Genomic DNA, 20,734 nt, shown 5'->3' with positions numbered 1-20,734 from the left:
CTGAACAGTCCAATAAGAGAGCCACAGTCCCTGCCACAGGTGGGACAGACAATCGTTGCGGGTAAGGGAGGGTGGGACAGGTTTGCCGCGTGTTCTTTCCGCTGCCTGCGCTTGTTTTCTGTATGCAATCGGCAATGAGACTTGAGGCGCTCAGTGCCCTCCCGGATGCACTTCCTCCACTTAGGGTGGTCTTTGGCCAGGGACTCCCAGGTGTCGGTGGGGATGTTGCACTTTATCAGAGAGGCTTTGATGGTGTCCTTGTGACGTTCCTCTGTCCACCTTTGGCTCGTTTGCCATGAAGGAGTTCCGAGTAGAGCGCTGGCTTTGGGAGTCTCGTGTCTGGCATGCGGACAATGTGACCTGTCCAGCGGAGCTGGTCAAGTGTGGTCAGTTCTTCAATGCTGATTGACTTTCAGACCACACAATGACATGTGTTTGTTTAAATCTAAAGGACTACCTGTTGATTGACCTCCCCTGGTGAGGCTGTTGACAACAGGAGAGGTGATGACCACGGCCCCACCAAGTCTGGAGTGGTCGTCTCACCCTTTTGAAATGCTAATGTCAACCTTGTTGCAAGAGTGACTATGTCACCTCAAGTCACTGGAGAAATACCATCAGCGATGTCTCCGCAAGATCCTACAAATCCCCTGGGAGGACAGATGCACCAACGTTAACGTCCTCGTCCAGGCCAACATCCCCAGCATTGAAGCACTGACCACACTTGACCAGCTCCGCTAGGCAGGCCACATAATTCGCATGCCAGACACGAGACTCCCAAAGCCAGCGCTCTACTTGGCACTCCTTCATGGCAAATGAGCCAAAGGTGGACAGAGGAACGTCACAAGGACACCCTCAAAGCCTCCCTGATAAAGTGCAATATGCCCACTGACATCTGGGAGTCCCTGGCCAAAGACCGCCCTAAGTGGAGGAAGTACATCCAGGAGGGCGCTGAGCTCCTCGAGTCTTGTCGCCGAGAGAATGCAGAAATCAAGCGCAGGCAGCAGAAAGAGCATGTGGCAAACCCCTCCCACCCATCCCTTCCCTCAACGACTAGTTGTCCCACCTGTGACAGAGACTGTGGTTCTCGTATTGGACTGTACCACCACCTAAGAACTCATGTTAAGAGTGGAAGCAAGTCTTCCTCGATTCCGAATGACTGCCTATGATGATGATGATGGTGCAGGAATAAAAACCTATTCGCCATGTTTATAAACCCGAAACTCCTGATCAAAATACTTTGGGGCCGAAATTCAGAGTCCGGATAAGGCCCGTTACTGCCATTTTGCAGTGACATCGAGTGGCTGCCACATTCCAGTCGATTGGCCGCCACGATCCAAATTCACCTCAGGGATTTTTCAGCCTGTTCCCACTTCCGCCCCGCTGCTGCCGACCACTGCAAGCGCATCATCAAAGTGCACACCGCTGATCTCCTGCATCTACATCCCACTCCGCGCTAAATTTACCTGCCAGAATATTTCATCTGCTGCACGGTGCTCTCGACAGCTTTTTCTGTCGGTACACCTTGTTTTGTGTGTGTGCAGCACGGCAGTGCGGCGGCCCTTTAAGGGGAGGGCGCATTGCCACGGCCGCCGTGTTTTTTTTGCCGGCCGACTTCCCGATCGGCTAGACAATTATTGTCCCGGGTTTGGCCGGCCCGCCAACAGGCAGCCTGGCACCCCCCCCTTGGCTGAAACCCTCCCTGGTGGCCCAGTGGGTCAAGCCTAAAGAAACACTGCTTCTCTCCCCTTTAAATGAGAGGAAAGACTTGGTGATGAACACTGCGTACTGATATCACCACTGCGTACTGATATCACCACCGCTCCGCCACTGAGTGACAGCGGCGGAGACTTGGTCCCGTCCTAACTTCTGCCCTTTACCAGCACTTACCGCCGCACTTCTGCCCCGATTATGACCGACTTTTGGTCTTGTCGAAAAAAAACGACAAAAACTTGAATATTCCGCAAAAGTTAACCTATTCCCATATGGCGATAAAAACAGGTAAAAAAATCGTAGGCCCCTTTGTGTGATAATGGCTGATTGAACAGAAGGAGGACATTTCTTTGTGTGATAACTGACTATTCACTGACCCAGGATGGGGAGGTAATCAAATGGTACATAAAAGGGGGGATTGTGTCATTCATTGTCATGGGTAGTACCTTTATTATGAAAAGGGTGTGTTTAGGGACAAATCTCAACAACTTGCAAGGGAACTGCGGTCGGATTTGGTCAGCCGCACATATGGAAACATACTGCTTTGAATGTCTGCCGGGGTGAGTGGTGTTTGGAGTTAGAGAATTAGGGCTGGATTTTTGGTTGTCTATAGCTTCACTTAGCACCCGGAGGGGGCTATAATGTGAGCATAGAGCTCAGCGACCAGGCATGCAGCTTTAATGTTCTGCCTGAAAATTCATTAGAGGTTTAGCGGTGTACAAACCGTTAGCAACTGGCTGCTGATGATCACTCTGATCATGACGTCAGTCCTGAGGCAATGCCCATGTTTGCGCCCAGCTCACTAAATTAGGTGCGGCGGGCTCATTTAACGAACCCCAACATCTGGAAAAACAGTCGGTAAAGGCTTAGAGTCGTTACGTGAGCCTCCGAGTTTGCGGCGGCAGACGAACATAACAGCTTGGAAAAAAAGTGATTTTGTAAACTTTAATGGGTGCATTACTGTGCCGTACCTTTAAGACTTGGCTTTTTCTGGCATCTCAATCAGAGATTGGCGCATACGCAATGGGTTGGTTAAATTTAGCGCCAGTATTTTCGTTAGCGCCCCCGCAAGTTAAGTGTGTAATGACTGATTTTGCGCCACCTTCAGCTCTTCGCCCAATTCCTTGATGGGAGGCACAAACTTTTTCAAGGCACTAAAATTACCACTCCGCCTGGGTTACCGCCTGAGGCGCGACCGAATTTCTCCCCCTTACTGTTTGAAGTTAAAGGGGACAGTGCAGTGACGTTTGTTATTCATAGTATAATAAACAATTAAAAGAATACTGAGTTGTGAGCCTTGACCATTTTTATCCCAACTGGACAGGTTCAGGTCAGATTCTGGAATTAGAGGAAAGAGAAAGGTGCAGGTTTACCTGCCTACAATGTCCAATGGAGAGAGTTACAGGTGCAGCTGAACTACAGCATGACTTGCGCTGACTTTTATGACTGTCAAAAAGTCTCCAGAGTTGCTGAAAGCAGCAAGAAACCAATTTAAGTACCGGTTTAAGTAAAAAGAGACTGCAAGCAAAGGCACTCCCTTATGGTGGACCCACCCCTTATAAGGTAAGTGCATAAGAACATAAGAAATAGGAGCAGAAGTCGACCATACGTCCCCTCAAGCCTGCTCCACATTTCAATAAGATTGTGGCAAATAGCATTTAAAAAGTAAAATAACATTTGTAAATTGCAACTATCAAGTGTCATGTGATCAAGCGTTAAGTGATTGTCACGTGATCAAATTCCAGGAACACACCCAATCAGAGCCGACTGATGGATTCTATATAGACTCATGCCTGGTACTCTACCTCCTGCTCCTTATCATAGAAACATAGAAAATAGGTGCAGCAGAAGGCCATTCGGCCCTTCGAGCCTGCACCACCATTCAATAAGATCATGGCTGATCATGCAACTTCAGTATCCCATTCCTCCTTTCTCTCCATACCCCTTGATCCCTTTAGCCGTAAGGGCCACATCTAACTCCCTTTTGGATATATCTAATGAACTGGCAACAACTTTGTGGTAGAGAATTCCACAGGTTTGCAATTCTCCGAATGAAGAAGTTCTCCACATCTCGGTCCTAAATGGCTTACCCCTTATCCTTAGACTGTGACCTCTGGTTCTGGACTTCCCCAACTTCGGGAACACTCTTCCTGCATCTAACCTGTCCAACCCCATCAGAATTTTATATGTTTCTATGAGATCCCCTCTCATTCTTCTAAACTCCAGTGAATATAAGCCTAGTCGATCCAGTCTTTCTTCATATGTCAGTTCATTATGCTTTGCTTAATGAACAGATTTGAAACCCACTATTGCACAAAGTCAAAATTACCCGTGTTGTCTCCAAAATAGACACAATTCTTCAAATAAATGCTTTGATGCTTCTAAAGCTGCCTAAAACTGATAACAAATCCAGCTTGCTTAACTTTGGCCTGCAGAATCCTAACAACCTAATCTAAACCATGAGTTAGCCTATATGACAAAGAATACATTCTGATAATACACTATTGACTTCTGCATTGTTTGGCTCTTGTTCATTATTTCTCAATAGATGGTCCAAGCTTTCTACTAAATCATGAGGTCCACAGATTCTACACTTTCTGCCTTGCTGTAGCCCTCTATGCTAACTACTTGTCATAGGCAGTCCCCTCGGAATCGAGGAAGACTTGCTTCCACTCTTAAAATGAGTCCTTAGGTGGTTGAACAGTCCAATACGAGAACCACAGTCCCCGTCACAAGTGGGACAGATAGTTGTTGCGGGAAAAGGTGGGTGGGACTGGTTTGCCGCACGCTCTTTCCACTGCCTGCGCTTGATTTCTGCATGCTCTTGCCGATGAGACTCGAGGTGCTCAGTGCCCTCTCGGATGCACTTCCTCCACTTAGGGTGGTCTTTGGCCAGGGACTCCCAGGTGTCAGTGGGGATGTTGCACTTTATCGGAGACTTTGAGGTTGTCCTGGTTACGTTTCCTCTGCCCACCTTTGGCTTGTTTGCTGTGAAGGAGTTCCGAGTAAAGTGTTTGCTTTGGAAATCTCATGTCTCGCATGCGAACGATGTGGCCTGCTCAGCGAAGCTGGTCAAGTGTGGTCAGTGCTTCAATGCTGGGGATGTTGGCCTGGTTGAGGATGCTAATGTTGGTACATCTCATCTCCCAGGGGATTTGTAGGATCGCGGAGACTGCGTTGGTGGTATTTCTCCAGTGACTTGAGGTGTCTACTGTACGTGGTCCATGTCTTTGAGCCACACAGGAGGGTGGGTATTACTACAACCCTGTAGACCATTAGATGGTGGCAGTTTTGAGGGCCTGGTCTCCAAACACTCTTTTCCTCAGGTGGCCGAAGGCTGCACTGGCACACTGGAGGCGGTGTTGAATCTCGTTGTCAATGTCTGCTCTTGTTGATAAGAGGCTCCCAAGGTATGGGAAATGATCCACGTTGTCCAGGGCCGCGCCGTGGATCTTGATGACTGGGAACAGTGCTGTGCGATAAGGACAGGCTGGTGGAGTCTTACGGATGTTTAGCGTAAGCCCCATGCTTTCGTATGCCTCCGTAAATACGTCGACTATGTCCTGGAGTTCAGCCTCTATGTGCGCAGACACAGGCGTCGTTCGCGTACTTTAGCTCGTCGACAGAGGTTGGGGTGGTCTTGGACCTGGCCTGGAGACGGCGAAGGTTGAACAGGTTCCCACTGGTTCTGTAGTTTACTTCCACTCCAGTGGGGAGCTTGTTGACTGAGGTGGAGCATGGCAGCGAGGAAGATTGAGAAGAAGATTGGGGCAATGACGCAGCCCTGTTTGACCCCGGTCCAGACGTGAATTGGGTCTGTAATGGATCCGTTGATAAGGATCACGTCCTGCATGTCGTCTTGGAGCAGGCGGAGGATGTTGACAAACTTTTGGGGCATCCAAAATGGAGGAGGACACTCCATAGACCCTCGCGGTTGACAGTGTCAAAGGCCTTTGTAGGTCGAAGGCCATGTATAAGGGCTGGTACTGTTCCCTGCATTTTTCCTGCAGCTGTCACACTGCAAAAAACATGTCCGTTGTGCCCCGTATGGGACAAAATCCGCACTGTGACTCCGGGAGAAGCTCCTCGGCCACAAGGAGAAGACTGTTGAGGAGGATTCTAGCGACGACTTTCCCAGTGGCTGAGAGCAGGGAGATTCCTCTGTAGTTGCCACAGTTGGACTTGTCCCCTTATTTAAAGATGGTCACGATTACTGCATCTCAGATCTCCCGGCATGATTACTACACCATGATACTTTTTAACTATACCAGGCTGTTAACTTATTATTATATTATACACTATCCTATAGTTGTAATCCTAGTCCCACCCCAAATGCAAAATGAATCATAGAAACCATAGAAATTTACAGCACAGAAGGAGGCCATTTCGGCCCATCGTGTCCGTGCCAGCTGACCAAGAGCGATCCAGGCTAATCCGACTTTCCAGCTCTTGGTCTGTAGCCCTGTAAGCTACAACACTTTAAGTGCACATCCAAGAATCTTTTAAATGTGGTGAAGGTTCCTGCCTCTACTACCCTTTCAGGCAGTGAGTTCCAGACCTCCACCACCATCTGGGTGAAGAAATTTCCCCTCATATCTCCTCTAAATCCCCCCCCAATTACTTTAAATCTATGCCCCCTGGTTGTTGATCCCTCTGCCAAGAGAAACAGGTCCTTCCTATCCACTCTACCCAGGTCCCGCATAATCTTAAACACCTCAATCAGGTCTCCCCTTAGTTTCCTCTGTTGCAAAGAAAACAGACCCAGCGTCTCCAATCTTTCCCTCAGACAAATTCCCAAGTCCAGGCAACATTTGTGCCAATCACCTCTGCACCCCTTCCAGTGCAATCACATCTTTCCTGTAATGTGGTGACCAGAACTGCACACAGTACTCCAGCTGCAGCCTAACCAGTGTTTCATATAGTTCAAGCATAACCTCCTTGCTCTTGTATTCCATGCCTCAACTAATAAAAGCAATTATTCCATATGCCTCCTTAACCACTTTATCTACCTGGCCTGCTACCTTCAGGGATCTGTGGACCTGCACTCCAAGGTCCCTTTGTTCCTCTACACTTTTCAGTGTCGTATTTAATGTATATTCCCTTGTCTTTTTAGACCTCCCCAAATGCATTGCCTCACACTTATGCAGATTGAATTCCATTTGCCACTGTTCTGTTCACCTGACCAGTACATTGATATCTTCCTGCAGTCCGCAGCTTTCTTCTTCATTATGAACCACACAGCCTATTTTAGTGTCATCTGCAAACTTCTTAATCATAGCCCCAACATTTAAGTCCAAGTCATTGATATAAACCACAAAAAGCAAGGGACCCAGCACCAAGCCCTGTGGAACCTCACTGGATACAGCCTTTCAGTCACAATGACACCCATCAACCATTACCCTTTGCTTCCTGCCTTCAAGCCAATTTTGGATCCAACTTGCCATTTTGCTCCGGATCCCATGGGCTTTTACTTTCATAATCAGTCTGCCATGTGGGACTTTCTCAAAAGCTTTTCTAAAATCCATATACATGACATCATACACACTGCCCTGATCGATCCTCCAGGTTACATCCTCAAAAAATTCAATCAAGTTAGTCAGACACGACCTTCCCTTGACAACTCCATACTGATTGACCTTGATTAATCTATGTCTTTCCGATGAAGATTTATCCCATCACTCAGGATTTTTTCCAATAATTTTCCCGTCACCGAGGTTAGGCTGACGGGTCTGTAATTACTCGATCTATCCCTTCTCCTTTTTTAAGGTACAATGTTAGCAGTCCTCCAGTCCTCTGGCACCACATCTGTAGCCAGAGAGGATTGGAAAATGATGGTCAGAGCCATTGTTATTTCCTCTTTTGCTTCTCTTAACAGCCTGGGATACATTTCATCTGGGCCTGGGGATTTATCCACTTTCAAAGCTGCTAAACCCCTTAATACTTCCTTTCTCACTACATTAAACTTGTCTAATATTTTGCAGTCCACCTCCCTCATTGCAAAGTCTGCATTGCTTCTCCCTTTTGTGAAAACGGATGCAAAGTATTCATTAAGAATCCTACCCATGTCTTCTGCCTCCATGTACAGATTTCCTTTATGGTCTCTAATAGGCCCCACTCTTTCTCTAGTTATTCTCTTGCTCTTAATGTATTTATAAAACATCTTTGTATTTTCCCTAATTTATCTTGCCAACATTCTTTCATGCTCTCTCTTTGCTTTCCTGATATCTTTTTTAATGCACCCTGCACTTCTTATACTCCGAGACTTTCTGCAGTGTTGAGTTCTCGGTATCTGTCATACACTTCCCTTTTTTTCTTTATCTTACCCTGTATGCCCCTTGACATTCAGGGGGCTCCAGATTTGTTAGCCCCATCTTTTTTTTTAAGGGAACATACTTGCTCTGTATCCTTAGGCTTTCCTCCTTGAATGCCTCCTACTGCTCTGACACTGATTTACCAGTTTCCAGTCCACTTTGGCCAAATCGCATCTCAGCTCAGCAAAATTGACTGTACCTCAATTGAGAACTTTTTTTCCTGATCACCCTTTGTCCTTTTCCATAACTACCCTAAATCTTACTGAATTATGATCACTAGCACCAAAATGCTCTCCCACTGATATCCCTTCCACCTGCCCCTCTTCATTCCCCAAAACCAAGTCCAGAACCACGCCCTCCCTTGCTGGGCTTGTTACATACTGGCTAAAGACGTTCTCCTGAATCAATTTTAGAAATTTTGCACCCTCTGTACCATTCATATTTTTCCCAGTTAATTTTAGGGTAGTTGAAATCCCCCACTATTACAGCTCTATAGTTTTTACACTTCCCAGCAATTTGCCCACATATTTGTTCTTCTATCTCCCTCTGACTGCTTGGATGTCAAAAGTAGACTCCCATTAATGTGATTGCCCCTTTTTTGTTCTTTAATTTAACCCATATGGCCTCATTTGATGACCCCTCTAACATATCATTCTTTTTTACAACAGTAATTGTTTCTTTAATCAATACTGCGACCATTCCTTTTGTACCCTCTCTCTATCCAGTCTGAAAACCCTGTAACCAGGAATGTTGAGCTGCCATACCTGCCCTTCTTTCAGCCATGTCTCAAAGCTGTAATATCATACTCACAAGTGTCAATCTGTGCTCTCAGCTCATCTGCCTTATTCCCTATACTCCTTGCATTGAAGTATATACCATTTATTGTTGCTAAACTCCTCTTGTCTATTTTCCAGCCCTTGTTTCCTCTGTTTTCCAAATTAATTTTCTACTTCTACTTCTCTGCTGCCCAATTTCAGCTTTGCTTCTCTCCGCACTGAGTCTGTTCTCTGGTTCCCATCCCCCTGCCAAGCTAGTTTAAACCCTCCCCAACAGCACTGGCAAAACCTTCCATGAGGATACTGGTCCCGGCTTTGTTGAGGTGCAACCCATCCAGCTTTTACAGGTCCCACCTACCCCAGAAACAGTCCTAATGCCTCTGGAATCTAAAGCTCTCCTGCCTGCACCATCTTTCCAGACACACATTCATCTTCTCTATCCTCCTATTTCTGTACTCACTAGCATGTGGCACCAGCAGTAATCTGGAGATTACTACCATGGAGATCCTGCTTTTTAATCTCTCTTGCAGCTCCCTAAACTTTGCCTGCAGGACCTCAACCCTCTTTCTATCCTATGCCATTGGTACCGATATGGACCACGCCCTCTGGCTGTTCTCCCTCTCCCCCCAGAATGTCTTGCAGCTGCTCAGTGACATCATGACCCTGGCACCAGGGAGATAACCTAACGTCCTGGAGTCACTTCAGCGGCTACAGAAACACCTGTCTGCACCCCTGACTATTGAACCCCCTACCACTATTGCTCTTCCATTCTTCTTCCTCCCCCCCCCCCCCCCGTGAAGCTGAGCCACCCATGGTGCCATGGTCTCCAGAGGCACCATTGCCCTCACCAGTACTCAGAACAGAATACTGGTTGGAGAGCGAGATGGACTCGGGGGACTCCTGCACTACCTGCCGAGTACTCCTCCTCTGTCTGGTGGTCACCCACTTCCTCTCTGCCTGCACATTCTTAAGCTGCGGCGTGACCATCTCCTGAAATGTGCTTTCCACGAAATTCTCACGGATGCATCACAGTGACTCCAGCTGCCTCTCAAGCTCCGAAATGCGGAGCTCGAGTTCCTGCAGCTGGAGGCACCTCCTGCACATGTGGTCATCCAGGCTGCGTGAAGCATCCAGGACATCCCGCATGGCAGAGGATGTGCATTCCATGGAACTGAGTTGCCATGCCTCTAGTTAATAGACTCAGAACTATTGAGCAAAGGTAAACTCTAAAACTTAGCAAAACACACCCGGCAGCGACTCAGCAATCAGCTGATTTAATTAAGGAGGTTTTTGAATTTAGAAATATCACTGATCTATGTTTACTTTTTTAAATTGCAGCTCTTAAATTACACCAAAGCCCAAGGCTTAAAAAAATGAGAGAAATACTCACCAACCAATCAGCCAATCACTTACCTGCTCTTCGCTCCTCTCACGCTGCTTCTGGCTCCAAGCTCCCAGCAGCTAGCTCCTTTTATTCCCGATGTTCAGGTTCCGCTCTCGCAATCAGCTCCTTCCCTTGTGCTGACATCACCGTTGCGATCGGCTCTCCGCCTGCTCTGTGCAGACCACTCTGTGCTCTGAAAAACTGTTGACTTTTATACTCTTAGGGGCTACACCCAATTTACAGGTGTTGACTCAGCTCCCCTATTCTCTGTGATTAACACCTATTCAAGACAAACACTTACAGCTGCCTGACAGTTAATTGCCACCTGTGGGCAGGTTGGAAGGACTGCTCCTGGGCATGGCCAAGATGGCCATCAATTGGTCCAGGCAGCAGGTGGTTGAGGGGGTCATTCAGCCCGACTGCTTGCCTCTCTTCTGCAGTTACATCCGAGCCAGGGTGTCCCTGGAGATGGAGCACGTGGTGTCCACCGGTATGCTCGGGGCCTTCCGCGAGAGGTGGGCGCCGGAGGGACTGGAGTGCATCATCACCCCCGGCAAACAAATTTTAATTTGATTTAAGTTTACTGTCTAAAGTTCAATTTGTTTAAGTCTGTCGGTTTTAATACCCCACCCCCTTTAATCAGGGGGCACTTGCATTAAAGTTTGCAACAAAATAGCTGTAGAGCTGTTGTGAGAGTGGCTTAGCCACTTGAGAGCTGTGAGCCTGGTGGAAGGAGGTGCTGCAATTGTTACTGCTGCCTGCAAACCTAGAAACATAGAAAATAGGTGCAGGAGAAGGCCATTCGGCCCTTCTAGCCTGCACCGCCATTCAATGAGTTCATAGCTGAACGTGCAACTTCAGTACCCCATTCCTGCTTTCTCGCCATACCCCTTAATCCCCCTAGTAGTAAGGACTTCATCTAACTCCTTTTTGAATATATTTAGTGAATTGGCCTCAACAACTTTCTGTGGTAGAGAATTCCACAGGTTCACCACTCTCTGGGTGAAGAAGTTCCTCCTCATCTCAGTCCTAAATGGCTTACCCCTTATCCTTAGACTGTGTCCCCTGGTTCTGGACTTCCCCAACATTGGGAACATTCTTCCTGCATCTAACCTGTCTAACCCCGTCAGAATTTTAAACGTTTCTATGAGGTCCCCTCTCATTCTTCTGAACTCCAGTGAATACAAGCCCAGTTGATCCAGTCTTTCTTGATAGGTCAGTCCCGCCATCCCGGGAATCAGTCTGGTGAACCTTCGCTGCACTCCCTCAACAGCAAGAATGTCCTTCCTCAGGTTAGGAGACCGAAACTGTACACAATACTCCAGGTGTGGCCTCACCAAGGCCCTGTACAACTGTAGCAACACCTCCCTGCCCCTGTACTCAAATCCTCTCGCTATGAAGGCCAACATGCCATTTGCTTTATTAACTGCTTGCTGTACCTGCATGCCAACCTTCAATGACTGATGTACCATGACACCCAGGTCTCGTTGCACCTCCCCTTTTCCTAATCTGTCACCATTCAGGTAATAGTCTGTCTCTCTGTTTTTACCACCAAAGTGGATAACCTCACATTTATCCACATTATACTTCATCTGCCATGCATTTGCCCACTCACCTAACCTATCCAAGTCACTCTGCAACCTCATAGCATCCTCCTCGCAGCTCACACTGCCACCCAACTTAGTGTCATCTGCAAATTTGGAGATACTACATTTAATCCCCTCGTCTAAATCATTAATGTACAGTGTAAACAGCAACCTAAGTCTCCAGGAGAGGAGGAAGAGGCCTATTGTTTCAACACCTTGAGAGGGAGGAGGAGAGCAAGAGCTATATCACTGCTGCCAAAGAGTTGGAGAGAGGGGAAAGAGAACTGGCAGGCAACTTCTGTTAACTACAGTTCTAAAGTGCTAGGTTTAAAGCAAAATCTTAAACTAGTTTTCAATATGTACAGCTTCTGCTTACCCAATACTTACAAGAAATTCCCACTCTTTCCAAATTCCCAAATAAACTACTTTGTTTAAGTCCACTCCATTTAAGACTGCCCTGTTCGTAGCTCCTGTCACCCAGCCCTACTTCACCATGTCATAAAACCTACCAACTCCTACCTGAAAGAACAGTGAAATGGAGAGAAGAGAAGAGAAGGAGGGAGACAGAAACAGAAGAGGACAGAGAGAAACAGCAATATGTAAACATCAGAAACAGATTGGAGAGTTGACCATAATTTCCAACTTACTACATACAATGTCACAGGAGATCGACTCGTAAGTAAATGATAAATATTTACACTGTCTTAACAAACTATAATGCATTATTAGCTGCAACTTTAACATTTTCTTTGAATCTTCCAACGAACTGTGCGGCAGTCTCTTTCGTGACTCAAACAGTGCTCCATGTTCAGGGAACGGTAGCATAGTGGTAATGTTACTAAAATAGATTAACTAGTCATTTATCTCATTGCTGTTTGTGGGACCTTGCTGTGCACAAATTGGCTGCCATATTTCCTGGCGGCCCCAACCTGCGAGAGACCATCGGCAGGTTGGGGCTATAAAGGGTGAGTGACGGCCTGGAGCAGCATAGTGGCATACCACTGCAAGGTACAGCATGAGCTGGTGAAGGAGGGTGATGGCAGCGAAGAGGGCGACTGGATTGGACATCATCAAGGTCCAGGTCGTTGATTAGAGTGCGGGCAGGTACAGGACGAGCAGTGAGGTTGGGGCGCAGGAGCGGCGAGTGATCGTGGAGCAACGTGATCGGGGCCCAGGAGAGGCGTGAGTTTGGGGCCAGAAGAGGCGTGGGCCCAGGGGCAGCACGGACCAGCCCGCACTGCGATTGTGTGTGCACTAGGTCCGTGCAGCAGAGCTTATCTCCAGTTGTCTTGGTTAATCCTTACCACTGGACCAAGTCCGATCTCTAGCAAGCCCATGTGGTAGCTGGTGTGCAATGGCCACCACACATTAAAAAAATCCACGCACAGGCATCTTCCACCCTTCGGGATGTAGTTCGAGTCCTTCATTGAAACACCTGTGAACTCATCCCTTTTTGACGTGGAAGCAAGTCATCCTCGATACGAGGGACCACCTATGATGATGATGAGACTAGTAATCTAGAGGCCTGGACTAATGATCCGGAGACCATGAGTTCAAATCCCACCATGGCAGCTGGGGAATTTAAATTCAGTTAAATAAATCTTGAATTTAAAAACACAGCTAATATCATTAATGGTAACCATGAAACTACCAGATTGTCATAAAAACCCATCTGGTTCACTAATGTCCTTTAAGGAAGGAAATCTGTTGTAATTTCCCGGTCTGACCGTTATGTGACTCCAGGCCCACAGCAATGGTGTTGACTCTTAACTACCCTGGTGGCTCAACATCACCTTCTCAAGCGCAATTAGGGATGGGCAATAAATGCTGGTCTTGACCGTGACGCCCACATCCCATGAATGAATATTTTTTTTTAATGTTGCTGTTACTGAGAGAGCAAGTCCTTCTGGAAAGTGGTTGTGAGCAAAAATACAGTATGCAGGCAGTGACATTTCTAGGTTAAATTGGGTTTAAGCCTCATTTTGCAATTCATCTTTTATTTATCCGGTTTGACCCTAAAATGTGAAGGCTTAAGAATGAACCATTTCCGTTTGCAGTGAATATCGGACTGTCACCATAACTCATCTGCGATTCCCTGCTCGAATACGTTTGCAAATTGAGCAATGCATCTGATTACCAGAGTATTGTAGACAGCCAATAAATCCAAAATGGGCTACCAGTTAGAACAAGGAAAGCAATTTAGTGTAGAGAAATGTTCTTCCCTAACTCTGACACAACTATACATGAAAAAAGAGCTTTGAAAGAAAGGTGTCAGTTTTCATTGCTCTCCATGCAAACAGTTTGTATATTTTCATTATAACACAATTGCAATTTCATGTTTAAGGATCCTGGGTTTCAAAACACTCCGTGTGATGGGCACTCAATTTGTCAATCCCATTCATGCAGTCAAGATTTTACGATTGTACTTTATTAAAAAAAAGTGGTGCTTCTACTCAGTGCTTCCTTGTGTTAGTATTTGATTGAAATTCATTGATGTATCAGGGACAGAATACAATCATGTGTAAGGAAAGGATGTTATATCTTTCTACAGTATATTTCCACTTAAGCAAGTGGAAAAAAGAACACACATGAAGGAAATGTTGCCGAAAAGCATAGTTTCAAAACAACTTGACTTTTAAACGGGGATAGGGCTATGCATCAAACGATAAATTGACATTTGTGCACTTCTAAGTAAAGTGAGTTGATGTGGTTGATCGTTCATGCTTGGGGAAGGGATGGGGCTGTTTCAGTCATACGAGCGTAGGAACAGGAGTCGGCCATTCAGCCCCTTGAGCCTGTTCTACCATTCAGTTAGATCATGGCTGACCTGTTTTGGTTCAATAACCCATAATATCCTTGCCTAACAAAAAGCTATCAATTTCAGTTTTGAAATTTTCAATTGACCTAACCTCAACAGCTTTTTGGGGGAGAGAGTTCAAGATTCCCACTATCTTTTATGTGAAGAAGTGCTCCCTGACATCATCCCTGAACTTCTTCATTTGAACTTGGGCCATCATCCCTTTTGTCTCTGTAATCTCTCCTCTCTTCCACCGTATCACAGACCTTCCCTTTTGTTCTTTCTTCCCCTCCTCCTTTCAGTGCTTGTTAAGAATCTGTTGTTTCCGAACAGTCTCCAGTTCTGACAAAGGGTCATTGACCCGAAACGTTAACTCTGCTTCCTCTCCACAGATGCTGCCTGACACACTGAGATTTCCAGCATTTTATGTTTTCATCCCTGAACTTCTTGGCTCTTATTTTAATGTTATGCCCCCTTAATAAGAACATAAGAACATAAGAAATAGGAGCAGGAGTTTTGGACTCTCACACCAGTGAAAATAATTTATCTCATATCCCTCCTTAAATAAGGAGACCAAAACCAAACACAGTACTCCATTTGCCTTCCTAATGAAATATAAAAAGTTAGAATGCAGGTACAGCAAGTAATTAGGAAGGCAAATGGAATGTTGGCCTTTATTGTAAGGGGGATAGAATATAAAAGTAGGGAATTCTTGCTCGAACTGTACTGGGCGTTGGTAAGATAAACCTGGAGTACTGCATACAGTTTTGGTCTCCTTATTTAAGGAGGGATATATTTGCATTGGTGGCAGTTCAGAGAGGTTCACTAGGTTGATTCTTGAGATGAAGGGGTTGTCTTATGAGGAAAGGTTGAGCAGGTTGGGCCTATACCCATTTGAGTTTAGAAGAATGAGAGGTGATCTTATTGAAACGTATAAGATTCTGAGGGGGCTTAACAGAGTGGATGCAGAGAGGATGTTTCCCCTCGTGGGGGAATCTAGAACTAGGGGGCAAAGTTTCAGAATAAGAGGTCACACATTTAAAATAGAGATGAAGTGGAATTTCTTCTCTCAGAAGGTGGTGAATCTTTGGAATTCTCTACCGCAAAGAGCTGTGGAGGCTGGGTCATTGAATATATTTAAGGTAGAGATAGACAGATTTTTGAAGGCTAGGGGAGCCAAAGGTTATGGCGAACCGGCAGGAAAGTGGAGTTGATGCCAAGATCGGTTCAGCCATGATCTTATTGAATAGCAGAGCCGGCTTGAGGGGCCAAATAGTTTATCCCTGCTCCAATTTCTTATGTTCTTATGTAATAACTTGTTGTACCTGCATGCTAATGTTTGTGTTTCATGTACAAGGACCTCCAGATCCCTCTGTATGGCAGCATTTTGTAATCTCTCTCTATTTAAATAATAATTTGCTTTTTTATTCTTCCTACCAAAGTGGATAACCTCACATTTTCCCACATTATACTCCATCTGCCAAATTTCTGCCCACTCACTTAACCTATCTATGTCTCTTTGCTGATTCTTTGTGTCTTCATCACAATTTGCTTTACCACCCATCTTTGTATCATCAGGAGATTTGGCTATATTACACTCGATCCCTTCATCCACCTCATTAATATAGATTGTAAATAGTTGAGGCCACAGCACTGATCACTATGGCACCCGCTAGTTACAGTTTGCCAACATGAAAATGAACCATTTATCCCGACTCTCTGTTTTCTGTTAATTATCCATGCTAATATATTACCCCCAACCCCGTGAGCTCTTATCTTATGCAGCAACCTTTCATGTAGCATCTTATTAAATACCTTCTGGAAATCCAAATACACTACATCTATTGGTTCCCCTTTATCCACCCTGCTCGTTACATCCTCAAAGAACACTAGCAAATTTGTCTCTTCCCCATCTAACTCGTTGGCCACGAAGTATTGGTCGAGTCGCTCCACAAAAATTTCCCAATCATCTCCCTCCGAGAATTTCTCCAGGATGCCCACTGTTCTCTGCATTTTTGAGATCACTATGTGTATCTCGTCACCAGTTATTGTGTATGGAGAAAGAGTCAGACTGGACACTGTGAGCTCAAAGTAAAGTGTGACCTTAGTCTTTTATTGCAGGTCTCCAGAGCGCCTCTCCAACCTGTGAAGCCTCCTTAAATACTTTCGCTCCAAAGGGATTATGGGATCCCTTGGGACTCCAGGGGATGAGCCCTCTGGTCGCTGTACAGAGTAAATACAAGTATACTATATAACACAATGCATCCATTATCTCTGCCGCCACTTCTTTTAAGATCCTAGGATGCAGGCCATCAGGTCCAGGGGACTTGTTCACCTTTAGTCCTATTAGTTTGCCTAATACTTTGTCTCTAGTGGTAGTGATTGTTTTAAGTTCCCCGTTCCGTATCATCCCTTGATTATCTATTATTATTGGGATGCTTTTAGTGTCCTCTACCGTGAAGTCCGATACAAAATATTTGTTCAACATCTCTGCCATTTCCATGTTTCAATTATGAATTCCCCAGTCTCATCCTCTAAGGGACCAACGTTTACTTTAGCTACTTTCTTTCTTTTTATATACATGTAGAAGCTCTTACTGTCTGTTTTTATATTTCTTGCTAGTTTACTCTCATAATCTATCTTCTCTCTCTTTATTATTTTTTTTTTGTTGACCTTTGCTGGTTTCTAAAAATGTCCCAATCCTTTGGCCTACCACTAATCTTCGCAACATTGTATGCCTTTGTTTTCAATTTGATACCATACTTAACTTTCTTAATTAGCCATGGATGGTTCATCCTTCTCTTCGAGTCTTTCTTTCTCACTGGAAGTTATCTTTGCTGAGAGTTATGAAATATCTCCTTAAATGTCTGCCACTGCTTATCTACTGTCTTACCGCTTAATCTATTTTCACAGTCCACTTTAGCCAACTTTGTTTCCATATCTTTATAATTGCCTTTATTTAAGTTCAGGACACTAGTTTGAGATCCAAATTTCTCACCTTCAAAGTGAATTTGAAATTCTAATATGCTATGATCACTCTTTCCGAGTGGGTCCATTACTATGAGATCATTAATTAATCCTATCTCATTACACATTACCAGATCTAAAATAGCCTGCTCCCTGGTTGGTTCCACAATGTATTGTTCTAAGAAACTATCCCGAATAAATTCTATGGACATATTATTAAGGCTACCTTTGCCAATTTGATTTGTCCAATCTATATGAAGATTAAAATCACTGATGATTATTGCTGTACCTTTCTTACAAGCCTCCATTATTTCTTGATTCGTACTCTGTCCTACAGTGTAGCTACTGTTAGGGGACCTATAGACTACTCCCACGAAAGACTTCTTTCCCTTATTAATTCTTATCTCCACCCAAACTGATTCTATATCTTGATCTTCTGAGCCAATATCATTTCTCACTACTGCATTGATCTCCTTTATTAACAGAGCTACCCCACCTCCTTTTCCTTTCTGCCTATCCTTCCGAAATTTCAAATTCCCTGAATATTCAGTTCGCAGCCTTGGTCACCTTCCAACCATGCCTCTGTAATGGTTATCAGATCATACCATTTATTTCTACTTACGCCGTCATCCTATGTATCTTGTTACGAATGTTGCGTGCAGTCAGATAAAGAGCTTTTAATTTTGTCTTTTTACCATTTTTTCCCGTACTCTGACTCTACTTTCTGGTGCACTGTTATGTTTAGATGCTATGTCCTTCCTGTCACATTCTGGTTATCATTACCCCTATTGCTACCCTGAACTATTGCCTTCTACTTTCTCTTTGACTTTTTAAATTTCCCCTCACCCAACTATTTAGTTTAAAGCCCTATCTAAGGCCCTAGTTATTCGATTAACCAGGATACTGGTCCCAGTATGGTTCAAGTGAACCCTGTCCCAACGGAACAGCTCCCTCCTATCCCAGTACTGGTGTCAGTGCCCCATGAATCAAAACCATTTCTTCTACACCAATCTTTGAGCCACTCATCTCCCTGTTCTTATTTACCCTTTGCCAATTTGCTTGTGGCTCATGTAGTCATCCAAAGATTTTTACCTTCGTGGTTCTGCTTTTGAATTTAGTCCCTAGCTGCTCATACTCCCTCAGCAGAACTTCTTTCTTTGTTCTACCTATGTTGTTGGTGGACCATGGCAACTGGAACTTTCCCCTCCCACTCCAAGTTCCTCTCAAACCCAGAGGAAATGTCATTAACCCTGGCACTGGGCAGGCAACACAGCCTTCGGAACTCATGGTCTCGGCTGCAGAGAACAGTATCTATCCCCCTAACTATACTGTCCCCTACCATTACTACATTTCTTTTTACTCCCTGAATGTGAATAGCCCCCTGTACCACGGTGCTGTGGTCAGTTTGCTCATCCTCCCTGCAGTCCCTGCTCTCATCCACACAGGGAGTAAGAACCTCGAACCTGTTGGACAAGAGCAAGGGCTGAGGCCTTACTACCTTACTACCTTCTTGGTCCCCATACCTGCCTCGCTTGTAGTCACACCCTCCTGTCCCCTGACCATGGACCAAATTTGAAGTATTTAACCTAAGTGGTGTGACTGCCTCCTGCAATACAGCATCCAGGTAACTCTCCTGCTCCCTGATGCATCGCAGTGTCTGAAGCTCGGACTTCAGATCATCAACTCTGAGCCAAAGTTCCTCGAGCAGCCAACATTTACTGCAGCTGTGGTCGCCGTGGATCACACTGGTGTCCACCAGCTCCTACATGCTGCAGCTGCAACACATCGCCTGCCCTTCTCTCTATTGCATTTTATTTAACTAATTACTTTTTCAAGTTTTGAAATGTCAATTATCTATGTTTAGTTTTTAAGCACGGCTCTTAATTTAAACAAATGCCCAAGTTTAGAAAAAAAAAGAGAAATACTCACCAACCAAACACTTCCCTGCTTTCCTGTGATGTCACACTTTCATCACCCCTGTCCTCCACCCTATCACAGACCTTTCCCCTTTTTTCTTTCCCTGCCCCTTATCCCTGACTCTGCACTTGCTTAAAAGTAGTTACATCGAACATCTTCCAGTTCTGAGGAAAGGTCATCACCCTGAAATAATAACTCGGTTTCTCTCTCCACAGATGCTAAATAAATACCCACATGTCTGATGTTATCAGTATGAATCTTTCTTCCCATCAGCCTGGACAGGATTTGAAGTTGCAGCCCAGAGCTAAAAATGTAATGATCTAATCCAATGTTCCCTTTAACAACAACTACAACGTATTTATATAATGCCTTTATCATAGCAAAATGTCCCAAGGTGCTTCACAGGAGTGTTATAAGACAAAAAGTTGACACCAAGCCATATGAGGAGAAACGACGGCAGATAAGAAATGCTTGGTCAAAGAGTTAGGTTTTAAGGAGCGTCTCAAAGGAGGAAAGAGAGGCAGAGAGGCAGAGAGGCAGAGAGGGCGGGAGTTCCGGAGCTTGGGGCCTAGGCAACAGAAGGCACGGCCAGCAGTGGTTGAGTGATTATAATCAGGGCTGCTGAAGAGGGCAGAATTTGAGGAGCACAGACATCTTGGGGGGGTTGTGAGGCTGAAGGAGATTACAGAGATAGGGAGGGGCAAGGCCATGGAGGGATTTATAAACAAGGATGAGAATTTTGAAATTGAGGCGTTGCTTAAACGGGAGCCAATGTTGGTCGGCGAGCACAGGGGTAATGGGTGAACGGGACTTGGTGCAAGTTAGGGCACGGGATGATGAGTTTTGGATGACCTCAAGTTTACGTCGAGTAGAATGTGGGAGGCCAGCCAGGAGTGCGTTGGAGTAGTCAAGTTAGTGGTAACAAAGACATGGATGAGATTTTAAGTGCCCTGGAGCAGCCGCCTCACCGGCTTTTAAATGCACAAACCGCGCATGCATGGATTGAAAATTGGTTAACTGACAGGAAACATAGAAACATAGAAACATAGAAAATAGGTGCAGGAGAAGGCCATTCGGCCCTTCGAGCCTGCACCACCATTCAATATGATCATGGCTGATCATGCAACTTCAGTACCCCACTCCTGCCTTCTCTCCATATCCCCTGATCACTTTAGCCGTAAGGGCCACATCTAAATCCCTTTTGAATATATCCAACGAACTGGACTCAACAACTTTCTGTGGTAGAGAATTCCATAGGTTCATAATTCTCTGAGTGAAAAATATTC

The sequence above is a fragment of the Pristiophorus japonicus genome, chromosome 1 (assembly GCF_044704955.1).
Source record: "Pristiophorus japonicus isolate sPriJap1 chromosome 1, sPriJap1.hap1, whole genome shotgun sequence".
NCBI classification, from domain to species: domain Eukaryota; kingdom Metazoa; phylum Chordata; class Chondrichthyes; family Pristiophoridae; genus Pristiophorus; species Pristiophorus japonicus.
This window is presented reverse-complemented; position numbering follows the sequence as displayed.